Source organism: Gopherus flavomarginatus, unplaced genomic scaffold (assembly GCF_025201925.1).
Source record: "Gopherus flavomarginatus isolate rGopFla2 unplaced genomic scaffold, rGopFla2.mat.asm mat_scaffold_143_arrow_ctg1, whole genome shotgun sequence".
NCBI lineage: Eukaryota > Metazoa > Chordata > Testudines > Testudinidae > Gopherus > Gopherus flavomarginatus.
This window is the reverse complement of record NW_026114699.1, coordinates 137768-161407: the sequence shown is the minus strand read 5'-3', so window position 1 is coordinate 161407 and position 23640 is coordinate 137768.

The following is a 23640-nucleotide window of genomic DNA, read 5'->3' as shown; positions in this document are numbered from 1 at the left end:
CGGGTTGAGCCTCTGGAGCTGGCGTCAGGGCCCCCACGGGTCGGGCCCCTGGAGCTGGGTTCAGGTCCCCCACAGGTTGGGCCCTTGAGGCTGGTGTCAGGGCCCCCATGATTTCAGCACCTGGAGTTGGCGTCAGAGTCCGCACGCGTTGGGCCCATAGACCTGGGGTAAGGGCCCGCACGGGTGGGACCCCTGGAGCTGGGGTTAGGGTCCGCACGGGTAGGGTCCCTGGAGCTGGGGTCAGGGCCCCCACGGGTTAGGCCCTGGAGCTGGGGACAGGGCCACCACGGTTTAGGCCCCTGGAGCTGGGGTCAGGGCCCGCACGGGTGGGGCCCCTGGAGCTGGGGTCAGGGCCAACACGGGTGGGGCCCCTGGAGCTGGGGTAAGGGCCCGTACAGGTTGGGCCCCTGGAGCTGGGGTCAGAGCCCCCACGGTTGGGGCCCCTGGAGCTGGGGTCAGGGCCCCCACAGGTTGGGTTTCTGGAGCTAGGGACAAGGCTTGCACGGGATGGGCACCTGGAGCTGAGGTCAGGGCCTGCACGGGTTGGGGCCTTGAGGCTGGGGTAAGGGCCCCCAAGAGTTCGGCGCATGGAGCTGGGGTCAGGGCCGACACGGGTGGGGACGCAGGAACTTGGGTCAGGGCCCGCACGGGTGGGGTCCCTGGAGCTGGGTCAGGGCCCCTACGGGTTCTACCCATGGAGCTAGGGTCACGGCCCGCACGGGTTGGGCCCTCGGAGCTGGGATCTGGGCCCCCAAGGTTGGGCCCCTGGAGCTGGGGTCAGGACCCGCACAGGTGGGGCACCTGGAGCTGGGGTCAGGGGCCCCACGGGTTGGGCCTCTGGAGCTGAGGTCAGGGCCCCCACGGGTGGGGCCCCTGGAGCTGGGGTCAGGGCCAACACAGGTTGGGCCCCTGGAGCTCGGGTCAGGGCCCGCACGATTGGGGCCCCTGGAGCTGGGATCAGGGCCCCACAGGTGGGGCACCTGGAGATGGGGTCAGGGCCCCCACGGGTTCGGCACTTGAGGCTGGGGTCAGGGCCCCCACGAGTTCGGCGCCTGGAGCTGGGGTCAGGGCCCGCATATGTTGGGCCCCTGGAGCTGGGGTCAGGTCCCCTATGGGTGGGGCCCATGGAGCTGGGGTCAGGGCCCCACGGGTTGGGCCCCTGGTGATGGGGTCAGGGTCCCCACGGGTTGGGCCCCTGGACCTGTTTCCAAGATCCGCACGATTGGGGCTCCTGGAGCTGGGGTCAAGGCCCCACGGGTGGGGCCCCTGGAGCTCGGATCAGGTCCCCCACGTGTTGGGCTCCTGGAGCTGGGGTCAGGGCCCGCACGGATTGGGCCCGTGGAGTTGGGGTCAGGGCCTGCACTTGTTGGGCGTCTGACACTGGGGTTAGGGCCCGAATGGGTTGGCCCCTGGAGTTGGCGTCATGGCCCCCACGGGTTGGGCCCCTCGAGCTGGGGTAAGGGCCCCCACGGGTTCGGCCTCTAGAGCTGGGGTAAGGGCCCCCACGGGTTGGGGCCCTGGAGCTTTGGTCAGGATCCACACGGGATGGGCCCCTGGAGCTGGGGTCAGAGCCCACACGGGTTGGGCCCCTGGAGCAGGGGTCAGGGCCCCCACGGGTGGGGCCTCTAGAGCTCGGCTCATGGCCCGCACAGGTGGGGCCTCTTGAGCTGGGGTTAGGGCCCGCACGGGTTGGGCCACTGGAGCTGGGGTCATGGCCCCCACTGGTTGGGCCCTGGAGCTGGGGTCAGTGCCCCCACGGTTGGGGCCGCATGAGCTGGGGTCAGGGCCCGAATATGTTGGGCCCCTGGAGCTGGAGTCAGGTCCCCTATGGGTGGGGCCCATGAAGCTGGGGTCAGGCCCCACGGCTTGGGCCCCTGTAGCTGGGGTCAGGGCCTACACCGGTTGGGCCCCTGGAGCTGGGTTCATGGCCCGCACGGGTTGGGCCCCAGGAACTGGGGTCAGGACCCCCACAGGTTTGGCCCCTGGAGCTGGAGTCAGGGCCCACACCAGTTCGGCCCCGGGAGCTGGGGTGAGGGAGGCACAGGTTGGGTCTCTGGAACTGGGGTGAGGCCCCGCACGGGTTGGGCCCCTGGAGCTGGGGTTAGCGGACGCGCTTGTTGGGCCCCTGGAGCTGGGGTCAGGGCTCGCAGGGGTTGGGCACCAGGCCCTGGGGTCAGGACCCCCACGGGTTGGGCACCTGGACCTGGGGTCAGGACCCAAACGGGTTGGGCCCCTGGACCTGGGGTCAGGACCCACAAGGGTTGGGCCCCAGGAGATGCGGTCCGGGCCCGCACGGGTTAGGCCCCTGGAGCTGGGGTCAGGGTCACCACGGTTTGGGCCCCTGGAGCAGGAGTCAGGCCTCGCACGGGTTGGGCCCCTGGAGCTGGGGTCAGGGCCCCCACGGATTGGGCCCCTGGAGGTGCGGTCATGGCCCCCACGGGTTTGGGCCCTGGAGCTGGGATCAGGGCGCCTACGGGTTGGGCCCCTGGAGCTGGGCTCAGCACCCACACGTCTTGGGTTTCTAGAGCTGGGATCAGGACCCGCAAGGTATGGGCCACTGAAGGTGTGGTCAGGGCCCCCAAGTGTTGGGCCCCTGGAGCTAGGGTCAGGGCCCGCACAATTGTGGCCCATGGAGCTGGGGTCAGGGCCCCACGGATTGGGCCCTTGAGGTTGAGGTCAGGGCCCCAACAAGTTTGGCGCCTCAAGCTGGGGTCAGGGCCCACACTGGTGGGTCCTCTGGAGCTGGGGTTAGGGCCCGCACGGGTTGTGCCACTGGAGCTGGGGTCAGGGCCGGCACGGGTTGGGGCCCTGGAGCTGGGGTCATGGCCCCCACAGGTGGGGCCCCTGGAGCTGGGGTAAGTAGCTCCACGGGTTGGGCCCCTGGAGCTGGAGTCAGGGAAGCACTTGTGCGGCTACTGCAGCTGGGGTTAGGGCCCGAACGGGTTGGGCCCCTGGAGCTGAGGTCAGCACCCGCACAGGTTGGGCCCCTGAAGCTGGGGTAATGGCCCCCACGGGTTGGGCCCCTGGAGCTGGGGTCAAGTCCCCCACAGGTTAGGCCCCTGGAGTTGGGGTCAGGATCCACACGTTTTGGGTCCCTGGAGCTCGGCTCAGGGTCCGCACGGGTTGGGCCCCTGGAGCTGGGGTCAGGGCCCACACGGGTTGGGCCCCTGGAGCAGGGGTCAGGGCCCCCACGGGTGGGGTCTCTGGAGCTGGGGTCAGGGCCCCCACGGGTGGGGCCTCTGGAGCTGCAGTTAGGGCCCCCACGGGTGAGGTCGCAGGAGCTGGGGTCAGGATCCGCATATGTTGGGCCTCTGGAGCTGGGGTCAGGTCCTCTATGGGTGGGGCCCATGGAGCTAGGGTCAGGGCCCCACGGGTTGGGCCCCTGGAGATGGGGTCAGGGTCCCCACGGGTTGGGCCCCTGGAGCTGTTTTCAGGATCCGCACGATTGGGTCTTCTGGAGCTGGGGTCAGGGCCCCACGGGTGGGGCCCCTGGAGCTGGGATCAGGTCCCCCACGTGTTGGGCCCCTGGAGCTGGGGTCAGGGCCCGCACGGATTCGGCCCGTGGAGTTGGGGTCAGGGCCGGCACTTGTTGGGCCCGTGGCACTGGGGTTAGGGCCCAATTGTGTTGGGCCGCTGGAGCTGGTGTCATGGCCCCCATGGGTTGGGCCCCTCGAGCTTGGGTAAGGGCCCCTACAGGTTGGGCCTCTGGAGTTAGGGTCAGGACCCACACGGTTTGGGTCCCTGGAGCTGGGGTCAGGGCCCGCACGGGTTGGGCCCCTGGAGCTCGGGTCAGGGCCCCCATGGGTTGGGCAACTCTAGCTGTGGTTAGGGCCCCCACGGGTTGGGCCCCTGGTGCTGGCATCAGGATCCACACGGGTTGGGCCCTTGGAGCTGGGGTCAGGGCCCACACGGGTTGGGCCCCTGGAGCAGGGGTCAGAGCCCCCACGGGTGGGGCCTCTGGAGCTGGGGTCAGGGCCCGCACCGGTGGGGCCTCTAGAGCTGGGGTTAGGGCCCCCATGGGTTAGGTCGCAGGAGCTGGGGTCAGGGCCCGCATATGTTGGGCCCCTGGACCTGGGGTCAAGTTCACTATGGGTGGGCCCCATGCAGCTGGGGTCAGGGCCCCACGGGTTGGGCCCCTGGAGATGGGGTCAGGGTCCCCATGGGTTGGGCCCCTGGAGCTGTTTTCATGATCCGCACAATTGGGGCTCCTGTAGCTGGGGTCAGGGTCCCACGGGTGGGGCCCCTGGAGCTGGGATCAGGTCCCCCACGTGTTGGGCCCTTGGAGCTGGGGTCAGGGTCCGCACGGGTTGGGCCCGTGGAGTTGGGGTCAGGGCCGGCACTTTTTGGGCCCCTGGCACTGGGGTTAGGGCCCGAATGGGTTGGACCCCTGGAGCTGGCGTCATGACCCCCACGGGTTGGGCCCCTGGAGCTGAGGCCAGCACCCACACGGGTGGGGCCCCTGGAGCTGGGGTCAGGGCCCCCACACGTTGGGCCCTTGAGGTTGGGGTCAGGGCCCTCACGACTTCGGCGCCTGGATCTGGGGTCAGGGCCCACACGGGTGGGGCCTCTGGAGCTCGAGTTAGGGCCCGCATGGGTTGGGCCACTGGAGCTGCGGTCAGGGCCCACACGAGTTGGACGCCTGGAGCTGGGGAGTTAGGGCCAAAACGGGCTGGGCCCCTGGAGCTGTGGTCAGGGCCCCCACAGGTTGGGCCCCTGGAGCTGGGTTCAGGATTCGCACGATTGGGGCTCCTGTAGCTGGGGTCAAGGCCCCACGGGTAGGGCCCCTGGAGCAGGGGTCAGGGCCAACACGGATGAGGCCCCTCAAGCTGGGGTCAGGGCCCCCACGGTTGTGGCCCCTGGAGCTGGGTTCAGGTCCCCCACGGGTTGGACCCTTGAGGCTAGGGTCAGGGCCTCCACAAGTTCGGCACCTGGAGCTGGCATCAGGGCCCGCACGGGTTGGGCCCATAGAGCTGGGGTAAGGAGCCACACAGGTGGGACCCTTGGAGCTGGGGTCAGGGCCCGCACGGTTGGGGTCCCTGGAACTGGGTTCAGGGCCCCCACGGGTTTGAGCCCTAGAGCTGGGGTCAGAGCGCGTACGGGTTGGGCCCCTGCAGCTGGAGTCAGTACCCAAACGGGTTGGGCCCCTGGAACTGGGGTCAGGGCCCCCACGGGTTGGGTTTCTGGAGCTGGGGACAGGGCCCGCACTGGATGGGCACCTGGAGCTTGGGTGAGGGCCTTCACGGGTGGGGCCTTCAGGCTGGGGTCAGGGCCCCCACCAGATCGGCGCATGGTGCTCGGGTCAGGACCCCACGGGTTTGGCCTTTGGAGCTGTGGTCAGGGCCCCCAAGGGTTGGGCCCCTGGAGCTAGGGTCAGGGCCCGCACGATTGGGGCCCCTGGAGCTGGGGTCGGGGCCCGATGGGTGGGGCCCCTGGAGCTGGGGTCAGGGCCCCCACGGGTTGGGCTCTTGAGGCTGGGGTAAGGGCCCCCACGAGTTCGGCGCATGGAGCTGTGGTCAGGGCCCCCATGGGTTGGGCCCCTGTAGTTCGGGTCAGGGCCCGCACGATTGGGTTCCCTGGAGCTGGGATCAGGGCCCCACAGGTGGGGCCCCTGGAGCTGGGGTCAGGGCCACCACGGGTTGGGCCCTTGAGGCGGGGGTCAGGGGCCCCACGAGTTCGGCGCCTGTAGCTGGGGTCAGGGCCCGCACAGGTTGGGCCCTTGGAGTTGTGGTCAGGGCCAACACGGTTGGGGCCCCTGCAGATGGGGTCACAGCCCGCACGAAATAAGCCTCTGGAGCTGGGGTCAGGGCCCTTACGGTTCTGGCCCCTGGACCTGGGGTCAGGTCCCCCACGGTTTGGACCCTTGAGGCTGGGGTCAGGGCCCCCATGAGTTCGGCGCCTTGAGCTGGGGTCAGTACCCGGGCTGGGGTAAGGGCCCCCACAGGCGGGACCCCTGGAGCTGGGGACAGAACCCCCACAGGTGGGGCCCCTGGTTCTGGGGTCCCGACCCGCACGGGTTTGGCCCCTGGAGCTGGGGTCATGACCCCCACGGGTTGGGGCCCTGAAGCTGGGGTCAGGGCCCCCATGGGTTGGACCCGTGGAGCTGGGGCAGGGCCCGCAAAGGTTGGGAACCTGGAGCTGGGGTCAGGGCCAACACGGTTTGGGCCCCTGTACATGGGGTCACGGCCCGCACGGGATGAGCCCCTGGAGCTGGAGTCAGGGCCCTCACGGTTCTGGCCCCAGGAGGTGGGGTAAGGTCCCCCACGGTTTGGACCCTTGAGGCTGGGGTCAGGGTCCCCATGAGTTCGGCGCCTTGAGCTGGGGTCAGTACCCGGGCTGGGGTAAGGGCCCCCACAGGCGGGACCCCTGGAGCTGGGGTCAGGGCCCGCACGGGTGGGGTCGCTGGAGCTGGGGTCAGGCCCCTACGGGTTGGGCCTTGGAGCTGGGGTCAGGGCCCCCACGGATTGTGACCCTGGAGCTGGGGTCAGGGCCCGCAAAGGTTGGGCCCCTGGAGCTGGGGTCAGGGCCCCCACGGGTGGAGTCCCTGGAGCTGGGGTCAGGGCCCCCACGGGTTGGGCCCTGGAGCTGGGGTAAGGGCCCCCACGGGTTGGGCCCCTGGAACTGGACTCAGGGCCCGCACGGCTGGGGCCCCTGGAACTGGACTCAGGGCCCGCACAGGTTGGGCCCCTGTAGCTGGGGTTAGGGCCCCTATGGTTGGGGCCCTTGGAGCTGGGGTCAGGACCGACACGAGTTGGGCCCCTGGAGCTGGGGTCAGGGCCCCAACGGGTTGGATTTCTGGAGCTGGGCTCAGGGCCCGCACGGGTTGGGCCCCTGGAGCTGGGGACAGAACCCCCACGGGTGGGGCCCCTGGTTCTGGGGTCCCGACTCGCACAGGTTTGGCCCCTGGAGCTGGAGTCATTGCCCCCACGGGTTGGGGCCCTTAAGGTGGGGTCAGGGCCCGCAAAGGTTGGGAACCTGGAGCTGGGGTCAGGGCCAACACGGTTGGGGCCCCTGTACATGGGGTCACGGCCCGCACGGGATGAGCCCCTGGAGCTGGAGTCAGGGCCCTCACGGTTCTGGCCCCAGGAGGTGGGGTAAGGTCCCCCACGGTTTGGACCCTTGAGGCTGGGGTCAGGGTCCCCATGAGTTCGGCGCCTTGAGCTGGGGTCAGTACCCGGGCTGGGGTAAGGGCCCCCACAGGCGGGACCCCTGGAGCTGGGGTCAGGGCCCGCACGGGTGGGGTCGCTGGAGCTGGGGTCAGGCCCCTACGGGTTGGGCCTTGGAGCTGGGGTCAGGGCCCCCACGGATTGTGACCCTGGAGCTGGGGTCAGGGCCCGCAAAGGTTGGGCCCCTGGAGCTGGGGTCAGGGCCCCCACGGGTGGAGTCCCTGGAGCTGGGGTCAGGGCCCCCACGGGTTGGGCCCTGGAGCTGGGGTAAGGGCCCCCACGGGTTGGGCCCCTGGAACTGGACTCAGGGCCCGCACGGCTGGGGCCCCTGGAGCTGGGGTCAGGGCCCGCACAGGTTGGGCCCCTGTAGCTGGGGTTAGGGCCCCTATGGTTGGGGCCCTTGGAGCTGGGGTCAGGACCGACACGAGTTGGGCCCCTGGAGCTGGGGTCAGGGCCCCAACGGGTTGGATTTCTGGAGCTGGGCTCAGGGCCCGCACGGGTTGGGCCCCTGGAGCTGGGGACAGAACCCCCACGGGTGGGGCCCCTGGTTCTGGGGTCCTGACTCGCACAGGTTTGGCCCCTGGAGCTGGAGTCATTGCCCCCACGGGTTGGGGCCCTGAAGGTGGGGTCAGGGCCCGCAAAGGTTGGGAACCTGGAGCTGGGGTCAGGGCCAACACGGTTGGGGCCCCTGTACATGGGGTCACGGCCCGCACGGGATGAGCCCCTGGAGCTGGACTCAGGGCCCTCACGGTTCTGGCCCCAGGAGGTGGGGTAAAGTCCCCCACGGGTTGGACCCTTGAGGCTTGGGTCAGGGCCCCCATGAGTTCGGCGCCTTGAGCTGGGGTCAGGGCCCGCACGGGTGGGACCTCTGGAGCTGGGGTCAGGAACCGCATGAGTTGGGGCTCTGGAGCTGGGGTCAGAGCCCTCACGGTTTGGGCCCCTGGAGCTGGGTTCTGGGCCCCCACGGGTTGCGCCCCTGGAGCTGGGGTCAGGGCCTGCACGAGTTGGGTCCCTGGAGCAGTGGTCAGGGCTCCCACGAGTTCGGTGCCTGGAGCTGGGGTCAGGGCCCCCACGGGTTGGGTAACTAAAGCTGTGGTCAGGGCCCCCACGGGTTGGGCCCCTGGTGCTGGGGTCAGGGCCCCCACGGGTTGGGTAACTAAAGCTGTGGTCAGGGCCCCCACGGGTTGGGCCCCTGGTGCTGGCATCAGGATCCACAAGGGTTGGGCCCCTGGAACTGGGGTCAGGGCTTGCACTGGTGGGGCCTATGGACCTGGGGTTTGGCCCGCACGGGTTGGGCCACTAGAGCGCGGGTCAGGGCACCCACGAGTTTGGCGTCTGTAGCTGGGGTCAGGGCCCGCTCGGGTTGGGGCCCTGGAGCTGGGGTCAGGGCCCCCAAGGGTGGGGCCCCTGGAGCTGGGGTAAGTGGCTCCACGGGTTGGGCCACTGGAGCTGGGGTCAGGGTCCGCACGGGTTGGGCCCGTGGAGCTGGGGTCAGCGCAAGCACTTGTGGGGCCACTGCAGCTGGGGTTAGGGCCTGAACCTCTTGGGACCCTGGAGCAGAGGGCAGCGCCCCCGCGGGTTGGGACCCTGGAGCTGGGGTCAGGGCCCGCACGGGTTGGGCCAGTGGAGTTGGGGTCAGAGCAAGCACTTTTGGAGCCCCTGGGGCTGGGGTTCGGGCCCGAACGGGTTGGGCCCCTGGAGCTGGGGTCATGGCCCCCACGGGTTCGGCTCCTGAAGCTGGGGTAAGAGCCCCCACGGGTTGGGCCCCTGGAGCTGGGATGAAGTCCCCCACAGGTTGGGCCCCTGGAGCTGGGGTCAGGACCCACACGGTTTGGTTCCCTGGAGCTGGGGTCAGGGCCCGCACGGGTTGGGCCCGTGGAGCTAGGGTCAGGGCCCCCACGGGTTGGGCAACTGGAGCTGTGGTCAGGGCCCCCACAGGTTGGGCCCCTCATGCTGGCGTCAGGATCCACACGGGTTGGGCCCCTGGAGCTGGGATCAGGGCCCACACGGGTTGGGTCCCTGGAGCTGGGGTAAGGACCTCCACGGGTGGGTCCTCTGGAGCTGGGGTCAGGGCCCGCACGGGTTGGGCCCCCAGAGCTGGGGTCAGGGCCCCCAAGGTTGGGCCCCTGGACCTGGGGTCAGGGCCAACACGGGTGGGGCCCTGGAGCTGGGGTCAGGCCCCGCACGGGTTCAGCCTCTGGAGCTGGGGTAAGGGCCCCCACGGGTTGGGGCCCTGGAGCTGGCGTCAGGGCCCCCACGGGTTGGGCCCCTGGAGCTGGGGTCAGGACCCACACGGGTGAGGCCCCTGGAGCTGGGGTCAGGGTCCTCATGGGTGGGGCTGCAGGAGCTGGGGTCAGGGCACGCATAGGTTGGGCCCCTGGATCTGGGGTTAGGGCCCCTACGGGTGGCGCCCATGGAGCTGGAGTCACAGCCCGCACGGGTGGGGCCCCTGGTTCTAGCGTCAGGGCCCCCACAGGTTGGGGCCCTGGAGCTGGGGTCAGGCCCCGCACGGGTTGAGCCTCTGGAGCTGGCGTCAGGGCCCCCACGGGTCGGGCCCCTGGAGCTGGGTTCAGGTCCCCCACAGGTTGAGCCCTTGAGGCTGGTGTCAGGGCCCCCATGATTTCAGCACCTGGAGCTGGCGTCAGAGTCCGCACGCGTTGGGCCCATAGACCTGGGGTAAGGGCCCGCACGGGTGGGACCCCTGGAGCTGGGGTTAGGGTCCGCACGGGTGGGGTCCCTGGAGCTGGGGTCAGGGCCCCCACGGGTTAGGCCCTGGAGCTGGGGACAGGGCCACCACGGTTTGGGCCCCTGGAGCTGGGGACAGGGCCCGCACGGGTGGGGCCCCTGGAGCTGGGGACAGGGCCCGCACGGGTGGGGCCCCTGGAGCTGGGGTCAGGGCCCGCACGGGTTGGGTTTCTGGAGCTAGGGACAAGGCTTGCACGGGATGGGCAACTGGAGCTGGGGTCAGGGCCCGCACGGGTTGGGTTTCTGGAGCTAGGGACAAGGCTTGCACGGGATGGGCAACTGGAGCTGAGGTCAGGGCCTGCACGGGTTGGGGCCTTGAGGCTGGGGTAAGGGCCCCCAAGAGTTCGGCGCATGGAGCTGGGGTCAGGGCCGACACGGGTGGGGACGCAGGAGCTTGGGTCAGGGCCCGCACGGGTGGGGTCCCTGGAGCTGGGTCAGGGCCCCTACGGGTTGTACCCATGGAGCTAGGGTCAGGGCCCGCACGGGTTGGGCCCCCGGAGCTGCGATCTGGGCCCCCAAGGTTGGGCCCCTGGAGCTGGGGTCAGTACCCACACAGGTGGGGCATCTGGAGCTGGGGTCAGGGGCCCCACGGGTTGGGCCTCTGGAGCTGAGGTCAGGGCCCGCACGATTCGGGCGCTTAGAGCTGGGATCAGGGCCCCACAGGTGGGGCACCTGGAGATGGGGTCAGGGCCCCCACGGGTTCGGCACTTGAGGCTGGGGTCAGGGCCCCCACGAGTTCGGCACCTGGAGCTGGGGTCAGGGCCCGCATATGTTGGGCCCCTGGAGCTGGGGTCAGGTCCCCTATGGGTGGGGCCCATGGAGCTGGGGTCAGGGCCCCACGGGTTGGGCCCCTGGTGATGGGGTCAGGGTCCCCACGGGTTGGGCCCCTGGACCTTTTTTCAAGATCCGCACGAATCGGGCTCCTGGAGCTGGGGTCAAGGCCCCACGGGTGGGGCCCCTGGAGCTCGGATCAGGTCCCCCACGTGTTGGGCTCCTGGAGCTGGGGTCAGGGCCCGCACGGATTGGGCCCGTGGAGTTGGGGTCAGGGCCTGCACTGGTTGGGTGCCTGGCACTGGGGTTAGGGCCCGAATGGGTTGGCCCCTGGAGCTGGCGTCATGGCCCCCACGGGTTGGGCCCCTAGAGCTGGGGTAAGGGCCCCCACGGGTTCGGCCTCTAGAGCTGGGGTAAGGGCCGCCACGGGTTGGGGCCCTGGAGCTTTGGTCAGGATCCACACGGGATGGGCCCCTGGAGCTGGGGTCAGAGCCCACACGGGTTGGGCCCCTGGAGCAGGGGTCAGGGCCCCCACGGGTGGGGCCTCTAGAGCTCGGCTCATGGCCCGCACAGGTGGGGCCTCTTGAGCTGGGGTTAGGGCCCGCACGGGTTGGGCCTCTTGAGCTGGGGTCATGGCCCCCACTGGTTGGGCCCTGGAGCTGGGGTCAGTGCCCCCACGGTTGGGGCCGCAGGAGCTGGAGTCAGGGCCCGAATATGTTGGGCCCCTGGAGCTGGAGTCAGGTCACCTATGGGTGGGGCCCATGAAGCTGGGGTCAGGCCCCACGGGTTGGGCCCCTGTAGCTGGGGTCAGGGCCTACACCGGTTGGGCCCCTGGAGCTGGGTTCATGGCCCGCACGGGTTGGGCCACTGGAGCTGGGGTCAGAACCCCCACAGGTTTGGCCCCTGGAGCTGGGGTCAGGGCCCACACCAGTTCGGCCCCGGGAGCTGGGGTGAGGGAGGCACAGGTTGGGTCTCTGGAACTGGGGTGAGGCCCCGCACGGTTTGGGCCCCTGGAGCTGGGGTTAGCGGACGCGCTGGTTGGGCCCCTGGAGCTGGGGTCAGGGCTCGCAGGGGTTGGGCACCTGGCCCTGGGGTCAGGACCCCCACGGGTTGGGCACCTGGACCTTGGGTCAGGATCTCCACGGGTTGGGCCCCTGGACCTGGGGTCAGGACCCAAACGGGTTGGGCCCCAGGAGCTGCGGTCCGGGCCCGCACGGGTTAGGCCCCTGGAGCTGGGGTCAGGGCCACCACGGGTTGGGCCCCTGGAGCAAGAGTCAGGCCTCGCACGGGTTGGACCCCTGGAGCTGGGGTCAGGGCCCCCACGGTTTGGGCCCCTGGAGCTGCGGTCACGGCCCCCACGGGTTTGGGCCCTGGAGCTGGGATCAGGACCCACACGTGTTGGGTTTCTAGAGCTGGGATCAGGACCCGCAAGGTATGGGCCCCTGAAGGTGTGGTCAGGGCCCCCAAGTGTTGGGCCCCTGGAGCTAGGGTCAGGGCCCGCACGATTGTGGCCCCTGGAGCTGGGGTCAGGGCCCCACGGATTGGGCCCTTGAGGTTGAGGTCAGGGCCCCAACGAGTTTGGCGCCTCGAGCTGGGGTCAGGGCCCGCACTGGTGGGTCCTCTGGAGCTGGGGTTAGGGCCCGCACGGGTTGGGGCCCTGGAGCTGGGGTCAGGGCCTCCTCAGGTGGGGCCCCTGGAGCTGGGGTAAGTAGCTCCACGGGTTGGGCCCCTGGAGCTGGAGTCAGGGCCCGCACGGGTTGGGCCCGTGGAGCTGGGGTCAGGGAAGCACTTGTGGGGCCACTGCAGCTGGGGTTAGGGCCCGAACGGGTTGGGCCCCTGGAGCTGAGGTCAGCACCCGCACAGGTTAGGCCCCTGGAGTTGGGGTCAGGATCGACACGTTTTGGGTCCCTGGAGCTCGGGTCAGGGCCCGCACGGGTTGGGCCCCTGGAGCTGAGGTTAGGGCCCAAACGGGTTGGGCCCCTGGAGCTGAGGTGAGGGCCCCCACGGGTGGGGCCTCTGGAGCTAGAGTTAGGGCCCCCACGGGTGAGGTCGCAGGAGCTGGGGTCAGGATCCGCATATGTTGGGCCTCTGGAGCTGGGGTCAGGTCCTCTATGGGTGGGGCCCATGGAGCTAGGGTCAGGGCCCCACGGGTTGGGCCCCTGGAGATGGGGTCAGGGCCCCCCACGGGTTGGGCCCCTGGAGCTGTTTTCAGGATCCGCACGATTGGGTCTTCTGGAGCTGGGGTCAGGGCCCCATGGGTTTGGCCCCTGAAGCTGCGGTCAGGGCCCGCACGGATTGGGCCCCTGTTGCTGCGGACAGGGTATCCACGGATTTGGGCCCTGGAGCTGGGGTCAGGGCGCCTACGGGTTGGGCCCCTGGAGCTGGGGTCAGAACCAATACGGGTTAGGCCCCTGGAGCTAGGGTCAGGGCCTGCACTGGTGGGGCCCCTGGAGCTGGGGTCAGGGCCCCCACGGGTTGGGCCCCTGGAGCAGGAGTCAGGCCCCGCATTGGTTGGGACCCTGAAGCTGTGGTCAGGACCACCACGGGTGAGGCCCCTGGAGCTGGGGTCAGGGCCCGCACGGGTTATAGACTCATAGGCAGAGAACGGGATCCTCATCCCATCCCCACTCCAGGGGGAGCCATGTTCTGGGGAATGACCCAGGGCAACAATTTCCCACCCAAACAAGGACAAATCGCTGCAGATAAAATGGGTGGGAAAATCCACCCCCCATCGGAGAGATTTTAAATTGACATTTGAGAAGTATGGAGAGAAAAGGGAAAATCAGAGGCAATTAGAGAGCTGATCATTGGGGGGGGAGGAGAATCTCCCTGGATTTTATAGCCACGTGTGATAATGAGAGAGAAAAGGGGAAATCTTGAGAGAATGTGTGTGTGGGAGGAAGTGGTAAAAACAGGGACAGGATCCAATTAACTCACCTCCCTCCCACCTCTGCGCCCGCCCCTCCCACGCTCCCTGTTACTCCCCCGCCCCGCTCCAGCCCCGCCCCCAGCGCCCGGCGGAACGTTACGGCTGGTCCGGGCAGGGGGATGGGCAGCGGCTTTAGCGGCTGTTACTGGGCATGCGCAGTGCCCGGGAGTAGCACACTGGTATGGGGAGTGATTTAGTACACCGCCCCCCCCCCCCGCCGGGCCCGGGGTCCGCCCCTCCCCCCCACACGACGGCCGGGCCCCGGCCCCCCCATGCCAGCGGTCGGGCGGATCCTCCTGCAGCTCCACTGGGGCCGAGGCGCCTCCAAGGCTTCTCCCAGGCTCCCTGGGGCAGAATCACTTTCCCGCCCCCCCAGCGCCTGTCATTCCCCGGGGGCTCCGGGTCACAATGTCCCACTGCCCTTCCCCCGCCTGCAGCTCCGGCTTCTCTCCTCCCGCCCCCGCCAGCCACACCAAGGGGAACCCCCGGGCCCCAGTTTCTGTCCCCACCTGGATCCCAGCGGGGCCGGGGGCAGATCCTGGCTGCAGCTGAGAACAGCGGCTCCGCTCCGGCTCGGGCAGCTCCAGCGCTGCTGGCAGCACGTGGAGAACCAGGAAGCAGCTGTTCAGCCCGGGCTCCGCGTCATAATGTGCCAGAGCCCCGCCCCCAGGAGCTGCCCCGCCCCTGAGCTGAGCCAGAGCCCCGCCCCCAGGAGCTGCCGCGCCCCTGAGCTGAGCCAGAGCCCCGCCCCCCAGGAGCTTTCCCGCCTCCGGGCTGTGCCAGAGCCCCGCCCCCAGGAGCCGCCCCCCCCCCCCCGAGCTGAGCCAGAGCCCGCCCCCAGGAGCTGCCCGCACCTGGGTTGTGTCAGAGCCCCGCCCCCAGGAGCTGCCCCGCCCCTGAGCTGAGCCAGAGCCCCGCCCCCAGGAGCTGCCCCGCCTCCGGGCTGTGCCAGAGCCCCACCCCCAGGAGCTGCCCTGCCCATGGGCTGTGCTGGAGCCACGCTCCGAGGAGCTGCCCCGCCCCCGAGCTGAGCCAGAGCCCCGCCCCCAGGAGCTGCCCGCACCTGGGATGTCAGAGCCCCGCCCCCTGGAATTTCCCCATGTTGGGTCTCTGAGCTTTGTTCTCCTGCCGTCTTCTTCCCAGCACCCCCTGCTCCCTTCCTGTGTCTGCAAACACCCCCCCTCCCCCGGGGCCGGCTGCAGTGCTCGCTGAGGCTGACTCCAGTGGCTGAAGTTGCCTCCATCTCTGCTTCACCTGGAGGAGGAGAGACAAAGAGAGGAGATGGTCCCAGGGTGTGAAACCAGAATCAGGGGGCAAGGAAAGAAGGACTGTTTGGAAAGGTGGGTTTTTTGTGGGCGGGGGGGTGAGCCAGAGGGATTCAGAAGAAGTTGGGCAGCAGAGGCTCAGGGAAATTGAGGGGAACCTCCTGGGTGTCTCAGTGTTGCCCAGGGTTTGTACAGCACCTTGCATAATATGGAGTCTGATCTCAGTCATGGTCTGTGCAGCACCTGGGAGCCTTGATGTCTGTTTCCTGATGACAGGCTCTGGGAATGGAGAGAGGGAAACCTCAGCACCTGAAGGTTAATGCAGCCCTGTGTGCAACCCCTGCTAGGGTGATCCGACAGGAAATGTGAAAAATTGGGATGGGGGTGGGGTTAATAGGCACCTATATAAGAAAAAGACCCAAAAATCGGGACATCTAGTCATGCTAGTCCCTGCTGTTCTCATAAGGGGTCGGCTTAGAGAGGGTTTGGCTACACTTGCAGCTGTCCAGCGCTGGGAGTTAAAGCTGTCTTCCTACAGCTGTTTAGGGAAAGCGCTGCAGTGTGGACACACTGACAGCTACCAGCACTCTGTCATGGCCACATTTGCAGCGCTGTTGGGAGTGGTGCATTATGGGCAGCTATCCCAGCATTCAAGTGGCTGCAATGTGCTTTTCAAAAGAGGAGGGTGGGGTGGAGTGTGACAGAGAGCGTGGGGGAGACAGAGCGAGTGGATTTTTGGAGCTGACACTGTGTCAGCTCCCTGCCTGGCAAGTTCAAGCCTCCTCCCCCACCCCTCTCTCATTCACTAAATGCAAATAGCCGCCTTTGTTTTTTTCCTCACAGACCAGATAAGCCGCTGATCCAAAACAGACCCCCCCCCGTGCCCACCCGGCTGCTTCTCTCCTGAAGCAAACACCAGCTGTGGGTGTTCCAAAGGGATCCCCCTGCCTCTGCTCATTCACTGCAAACAGTAACTGTGTTTGGTTTTTAGATAAGCAGCTCCGGGAGCCTTGAGCTCACACCAAAACAAACAGAGGCATCACACCAAAACAAAGAGCGTTATCTCTACTTAAAAGCATTATGGGAAGGTTCCGGAGGTCAGTGACAGCGTAGTAAGATTAATCACTGTTTACACTGGCACCCCAGCGCTGCATCACCAGCTCTGTTCTCTTTATTCCTCTCGTCGAGGTGGAGCACATGCAGCACTGTAGCCAGGGAGATACAGCGCTGTATGTGCCTTGCCAGTGTGGACGGGGAGTAAGTTACAGCGCTGTAAAGCCACCACCTGCACTGTAACTCTCCAGTGTAGCCAAGGCCTGAGTTGTAGTAATAATAGCAGCCAAGAATCTGGTGGCACCTTATAGACTAACAGACGTATTGGAGCATGAGCTGTCGTGGGTGAATCAGGGCTCTTGGGTCCTATTCCCAACACTGCCTCTGACAGGCTGTGTGACCTAAGACAAGTCAATTCTCCTTTCTCAGCCTTAGCTTCTCCCTCTTTCAAGTAGGGATAATAATGATCCGCTCTTACCTACCTCATGGTGGGTGAAGGATGCGGATCCATTTGGGAGTGTCACTAGAAGTAGTGTATAATATGAAGTTTCCCATCATGTTTACTCAGAGCAGATTATGACATAATAGATTAGCTGAAACAGTCTATTTTATTTGTATTTTTTTATTTTGAAATTGTTAATAGTAGCAACGACTTAGCTCAGATTGAAGCATCGTATCTAAGGGTTGAGATGTAAGTGTCTCCTCTTTGTGTGCGAGGAGACAATTTAACACACTCTGACAAAGAGGAGATGCTTTTGTTTTGCAACAAAATATTTTTGCAAAGATCTTTCAGCCCACTTGTTATGATTTTGAGAAACAAACTGGTTTAGTCTAAATGGGATTTTCAGACAGAAACGGTTTGAATGAAATTTTCCCACCATCTCGATTCCTGGGCTCTGGGGTGTTTTCATCTGTTAGAACAGGAGTCAGAACTGGTTGCTTCTCTTTCTGGCTCTGCCATCGCCTTGTTGTGTAGGCCTTGGGTAGGTCACTTCCCTTCTCCCATCTGTCCAATCGGAACAAGAACAGTTCTCGAACTATGGGCAGTTTAGAGCCCAAGTGAGATAAGGGGCGTTAAAGCCCTCTGTGAAGGAGAAAGGGGAGTTTCACAGTGTTTAGCACCAAGGAATTCTAAAGTTTGCTAAAATGTCTAGTCTGTGGAAACAAGAAATGGTCGGGGCCAAACTTATTAACCACTGCCTTTTTAAAGCCCATTCAAAGATGTGAGTCCCTATCTTTTAGGTACCTGTGGTTCTTTGCCAGCAGCAGAGAAGAGGTTCCTGCCTCCGTTTTTGTGGCCTTAACAAACCAGGTGTTGTGCCCCAGTTTTTGTCTGAGACCCCTGAAAAAGAACATCTTCCCATCCATGAACAAGACAGGACCTATCTTTCAAAGGGGAACAAAAAGACCTCTGGGACTTACAGACTAGCTAGCCTGACTGCCATAGCTGGAGAGATCCTGCAATACATTCTTAAACACTCAGTTTGTCAGCAGCACCTACAGGATGATTTGGTTCTTATGACTAGTGAGCGTGGAATTGTCAAGAACAAATCATTCCAAACCAATCCTCTTTCCTTCTTTGGCAGGGTTCTGGGCCTGGTAGAGGTGAGTAAACAATAGATGGGATCTAGCTTGGTGTTACTAAGGCTTTTGACACAGTCCCGTAGGACATTCTCAGAAGCAAACGAGGGAAATGTAGTCCAGCTGCAATCAGTGTAATGTGGGTGCAGAGCTGCTTGAAAGCCAAGACTCCAGGAGCCCTTCTCCATGTTTAGCTGCCCAACGGGGAGGGTGAATCTAGTGGGTCTGGCAGGGATCAGTCCGGTGTCAGGTACTATTCTATATTTTCATGAATGATTTGGAAAATGGAGTGGAGAGCATGCTCCTAAAGTTTACAACTGACACCAAGCACTTTGGAGCACAGGATTGAAATTCAAAACACCCTTAACAAATTGGAGACTTGGTCTTCTTGAGCCAAACTCCATGGTTAGGGCTCTCTCTCTGCACTGGGCTGAAGTGAAACCCCAGAGCCAAGCACTCCTCCTGGGCAGTGAGCTCCGACCTTGATTGGTCAGATGCTGCCTAGCACTGTCAGAGAAGCTTTTGCTGGGGGATTCTCCCAGCACTTTCCAATAGCGGGAAAGTATGAAATCCCCATTTGACTGCTGGGGACAGAGCCCGAGAGTGGGGAGCAACTTGCCCAAAGTCCCCAGGCAAAGGAAAACAACCAGCAGAGGAACCAATAGGAAACCCAGCAATGGAACTCAGGAGTCCTGGGGGTGTGCTATGGTGACCAGATGTCCCAATTTTATAGGGACATTCCGAATTTTGGGGTCTTTTTCTTATCTAGGATCCTATTACCCCCCACGCCGTCCCGATTTTTCACACTTGCTGTCTGGTCACCCTAGGATGTGCACATGTGTGGGTCCCAGCTGCTCCCTGCCCCCCTCATTGAAGCAGATGTGCAGGGTTACTGCCCTGGGAAGTGCAGGGCACCAGTGGATGTGGGGTTGGCTGGAGGTAGGGTCTGGCTTCAGGCAGGGCAAGGGCTGCGGGGCTGGCTGGCTTCAGGCAGGGGGGTGCATCGGGTTGGCTAGAGACAGGGCAGGGAGGATGCGGCTGGTGCAGGCAAAGCAGAAGGTGCAGGGCTGGCTGGAGACAGAGGCTGACTGCCGGCAGGGCAGGGCAGGGGGTGCAGGGCTGGCTGCAGGCAGGGCGTGGGGCAGGGCCGGTGCAAGGAAGTTTCATGCCCTAGGCGAAACTTCCACCTTGCACCCTCCCCCCCCGCACCCCTGCCCTGAGGCGCCCCACCCGTGGCAGCTCCCCCCTCCACCCTGAGGCTCCCCTCTTGTGGCAACTCTCCTGCTCTGCCCTGCGGCACCCCCCTCGCCCGAGCTCACCCCTGCTCTGAGCACGAGCACCCCGAGCACGCCATGGCCGCTTCACTTCTCCCACCTCCAAGGCTTGCGGCGCCTAAGCCTGCCAGGCAGTCAAGCACCCTCCTCTGAGCCACAGCAGCCCTGACAGTTGACAATAGAGGCACCTTAACCCCTGAGTTCCTTCAATGTGTCCCCCTCCGGGGTCCAGCTCCGATCACCAGATACTCGGGGTATGTCTATACCACCTGCCGAATCGGTGGGCAGCGGTCGATCCAGCGGGGGTCGATATATCGTGTCTAGTGTAGATGCAATACATTGAGTGCTCTCCCCTCGCCTGCTGTACTCCAGCTCGGTGAGAGGCGCAGGCAGAGTCTACGGGGAGCTGCAGCAGTCAACTCACCGTGACTGTGACATTATAAGTATAATCTAATATCTCATTGAAAGGTGACAGGGCCAGAAAGAGTTAATTAACTCACCTCTCCGACTGACCTGACCCGTGGGTGAACCTTAAAAACTGGTTAACAAGATATGTAAATGAACAGAGCTTTGAAATGCAAGTCTGCAGTGTTAGAGGTAGAAGGGGAGGTGTTTGCTCAGGTCTTGTGATGTCAGCAAACAAGTCTTGTCTATTGCTATAGTTTTAATTCAAAGAGCAAAAAAAGAATATTAACATTTATGATGATACTTGAGTGAAATAGTATTATTGTCTGTGTGTCTTTGAAGGTTGTGGTAATCTGTATCTGAACTGTTTGATGGATGTACTAATTGCCAGGATGTTTGGAAGAAGAGGTAAGCCTATTGTTTTCTCAGGCTGAAAGGCTGCTGGAAATGTTTAAGAACCTGGGACACGATCCTTCTTCATCTCAGATCTGCTTTGGGTTTCAAGAGGGGGAAACCTTAAGCCACAAGGATTGAGATCCCCAGTCATTGACTGGAGCCACCCTGAATATGGACATTGGATTATAACCTATGGACTATTTCTAAAAGGACTTTTGGCAACTACAAGCTCATCTCTACTTTGTATCTGAACCTCAAAAATTGAATTCAAGTCTATATGTCTATTAATCTTTTAACCAACACTCACTCTCTCTCTTTTCGTTTCTAATAAATTTTAGCTTAGTTAATAAGAATTGGCTATAGCGTGTATTTTAGGTAAAATCTAAGTTATAATTGAACCTGGTTATGTGGCTGATCCTTTGAGATCGGAAGTATCTTTTCTTTTATATGATGAAGTAAGATTTTCAGGAATCATCATCATATCTAACAGGTGTGTCTGGACGGAGGCCTGAGGCTGGGTACTTTAAGGGAACTGCGTGGTTTAAACTTCTAAGTAACCAGTGAGATACTACAGAAGCTGTTTTGTGCTGGCTTGGTAAATCTAAGTATCGAAATAACCAGCAGCGTTTGGGATTTGTCTGCCCTGTTTTGTTTGCAATTCACTCTGATTGAGTGAGCTGAGCTGGCTCCCGCGGGCAGCACCGTCACACCTACAGCCAGGCTGCAGAGGTCCGGGGGATCTTAGGGGCCTTGGGGTGCACAGATACCTATGTCCAGGCCATAGCGGTCCCTGGGGGGCTTAGAGAGTTTGGGGGGGACACAGATACCAATCTCCATGCTCTAGCGGTCCCATGGGGGCTTAGAGGGTTCGTGGGGGGCACATATTCCTACATCCAGGCTGTAGGGTTACCAGGGGGGCTTAGGGGGTTAGTGGGGGGCAAAGATACCTACGTCCAGGCTGGAGGCATCCTCGGAGTCTTAGGGGATTTGTGGGGGCCAAAGACACCTATGTCCAGGCTGTAGGGGTACCAGTGGGTTTTAGGGGTTCGAGTGGGCACAGATACGTATGTCCAGGCTGTATCGTTCCCAGGGGGGGTTAGAGGTTTTGTGAGGGGCACAGATATCTACGTCCAGATTGTAGATGTCCCGGGAGGGGGGGGTTAGGGGGGTTGTGGGAGTGGAAATACCTATGTCCAGGCTGTAGGGGTTCCTGGGGGCTTAGAGGGTTTCTGAGGGGCACATATACCTACGTGCGCACTGGAGTGTCGCAAGGGGCTTATGGAGTCTATATGGGGTAAAGATACCAATGTTCTGGCTGTATAGGTCCCTCGGGGGCTTAGGGGGTTTGTGGGGCCACAGATACCTAAGTTCAGGCTGGAGGGATCTCTGAGTGTCTTAGGTGTTTGGTGGGAGGCACAGATACCTACGTCCAGGCTGCAGGGGTCTCGGAGGGGCTTAGGGTCTGTCACGGAGTGTGGGGGAGTCCGGTCCTGCACCCCTCTTCCTGGGACTCACAGTGGCTCTCAGCCAGCCAGTAAAACAGAAGGTTTATTGGAGAACAGGAGCAAAGGATACAGCAGAGCTTGGAGGCACAAGCAGGACCCCACAATCAAGTCCTTCTAGGGGTTCAGGAAACTTAGTTCCCAGTTTGGGAATCCCTGAATTCCAACCACCCAGACCAAAACCGAAACTGAACTAACCCAACTCCCTCCAGCTGGCCATTTCCTGTGTCCAGCTTCCCGGGCAAAGGTGCTGACCCCTCCCCCCGCCTAGCTCAGGTTACAGGCTGAGCACGTGTCCGGTCCTAAAGTCACCCCCTGCTCTCCCATCCCCCACACAGACAGTCCCTACTCCATCACAGCACCGTGTGGCCACACTGGTTAATGCCCAGAACATTTCCTGCATGGAGCAACAGTGACACTGTGTGGCCATGCAGGGAAATGCACAGAGCATTTCCTGGCTGGAGCAACAGTGATTCCATGTGGCCACGCAGGGTAATGCACAGAGCATCACGCCTATGTAGAGGCTGTAGAGATACCTGGGGGGCTTAGGGGTCGTGGGGGGCACAGATAGCTACGTCCAGGCTGGAGACATTCTGGTGGGCATTAGGGGCTTCATGAGGGGCACAAATATCTACGTCAGGGCTGGAGAGGTCCCTGGATGGCTTAGGGGGTTGTGGTGAGCATAGATACATACGTCCAGGCTGTAGTGGTCCCTGGGGGTTTAAGGAGTTGGTAAGGGTCACAGAAACCTACGTATGGTCTGGAGGAGTCCCTGGGGGACTTAAGGGTTTGTGGTTGCGCAGATACCTACGTACCGGTTGGAGGGGGCCCTGGGGAGCTTAGGGGGTTTGTGTGGCGTACACAGAGCTATAACCAGGCTGGTGGGGGCCCTATGGGTCTTAGAAGGCTGGTGATACCTATGTAGGGACTGGAGAAGTCCTGGGGAGGGCTTTGGGGGTTCCTGGAAGTCACAAATATCTACGTCCAGGCTGGAGGAGTTCTGGGGGTATTAGGGAGTTGTGCGGGGGCACAGATACCTATATCGAGGCTGTAGGGGTCCTGGGGTTGCTTTGGGGCATTTTGGGGTACAGATACCTACTTCCATGCTGTAGGGGTCGCTGGGAGGATCAGTGGGTTCGTGAGGGTGCACAGATATCTACGTCCGGTCTATAGGGATACTGGGGGGGGCTTAGGGGTTTGTAAGGGGCACAGATACATTCATCCAGGCAAGAGGGGTCCTAGGGACCTTAGGGGGTTCATGCTGGGCACAGATACCTGCGTCTAGGCTGGAGGGGTTTTGGGGGTCTTAGGAGGGTTGTGTAGGCACAGATACCTATGTCGATGCTGGAGGGGTCCTGTCATGTCTTAGCGGATTCGTGGGGTCAGAGATACCTACATCTAGGCTGGAGGGGTTCCGGGGGGATTAGGTGTGTTTGGGGGGGGGAACAGATACCTACATCCTGATGGTAGGTGGCCCTGGGTAGCTTAGGCAGTTTTTGTCGGTCACAGATACAAACATCCATGCTGTAGGGGTCCCGAGGGACTTTGTGGGGCTCTAGGGGTCACAGATACCTACCTACAGTCTGGAAGGTTCCTGTGGGTATTAAGGGGTGTGTGGGGCATACAGATGCCTACATCTGGGCTTGTGGGTTCCCTGGGGATCTTAGAGGTTTGTGGAGAGCACAGATACCATTATCCAGGCTAGATGGGTCCTGGTGGGATTAGGGGGTTGTGGGGGGCACAGATACCTATGTAAGCAGAAGCAGGATGAACTCTACCCTCACATCTGGTGGTGAATTATGGCAAGTGTGGAAAAGGATTTCAGGGTCTGATCATGTTTGCATAGACACACCCACCGTGCGTGACATGGCCACGGCAGCCTGGGATGGTTACTTTGGCAGCTATGGTATCCCCAGTTTATTTGTTGTTGGGGTGTGAGATGTGGAGTGTTGTCACCCTGATTGTGTGGATGAGGAACTGTGAAACAGCTTTGAGACAGGGATTCTCACCATCAGTTGAGTGGCACTCACTAGACAAGGGAGTGGGCTCCTTGGATGAGCCAGAAACACCAATTACATCTTTTTCTTTTTTAACAGTTGAACAGTAGAGCTGATTGTTGAGTTTCTTAATAACTGAAAATCCAGGTTCCTGAGCTGAAGTTATTGAAGTGCTGTGTTAAATAGTGGGGGAGTTTGAAACAATATTGCAGAGCAGCTGATGGAGAAGAGCAGTTTGTGGAACACTTGGAATGGCTCACGGAGTGAAGTAAGTTAAGCAGTTTTTGGAGACAGCTGGAGCAGATCACAGGTTGGCTGGTGGAGCAGAGCAGCTGGTGGACTGAGCTGAGCAGTTTGTGGGAAAGGTAGAAGCAGAATCCCACGGAGAGGCAGGGCAGACAGCAGTGGACCACGTAAGGTGCCCCTTTCTACCCAGCCTGGCAGGGGGGAAAACCCGGCAGATAGACTCTTGAACTCTGGGGCTGCGGGACTGTGGGTGATTATGGGGTTGCGGGAGTCTTGAAATATTTGAGGTATTGTACTTTGGAGTCTTGGGGTG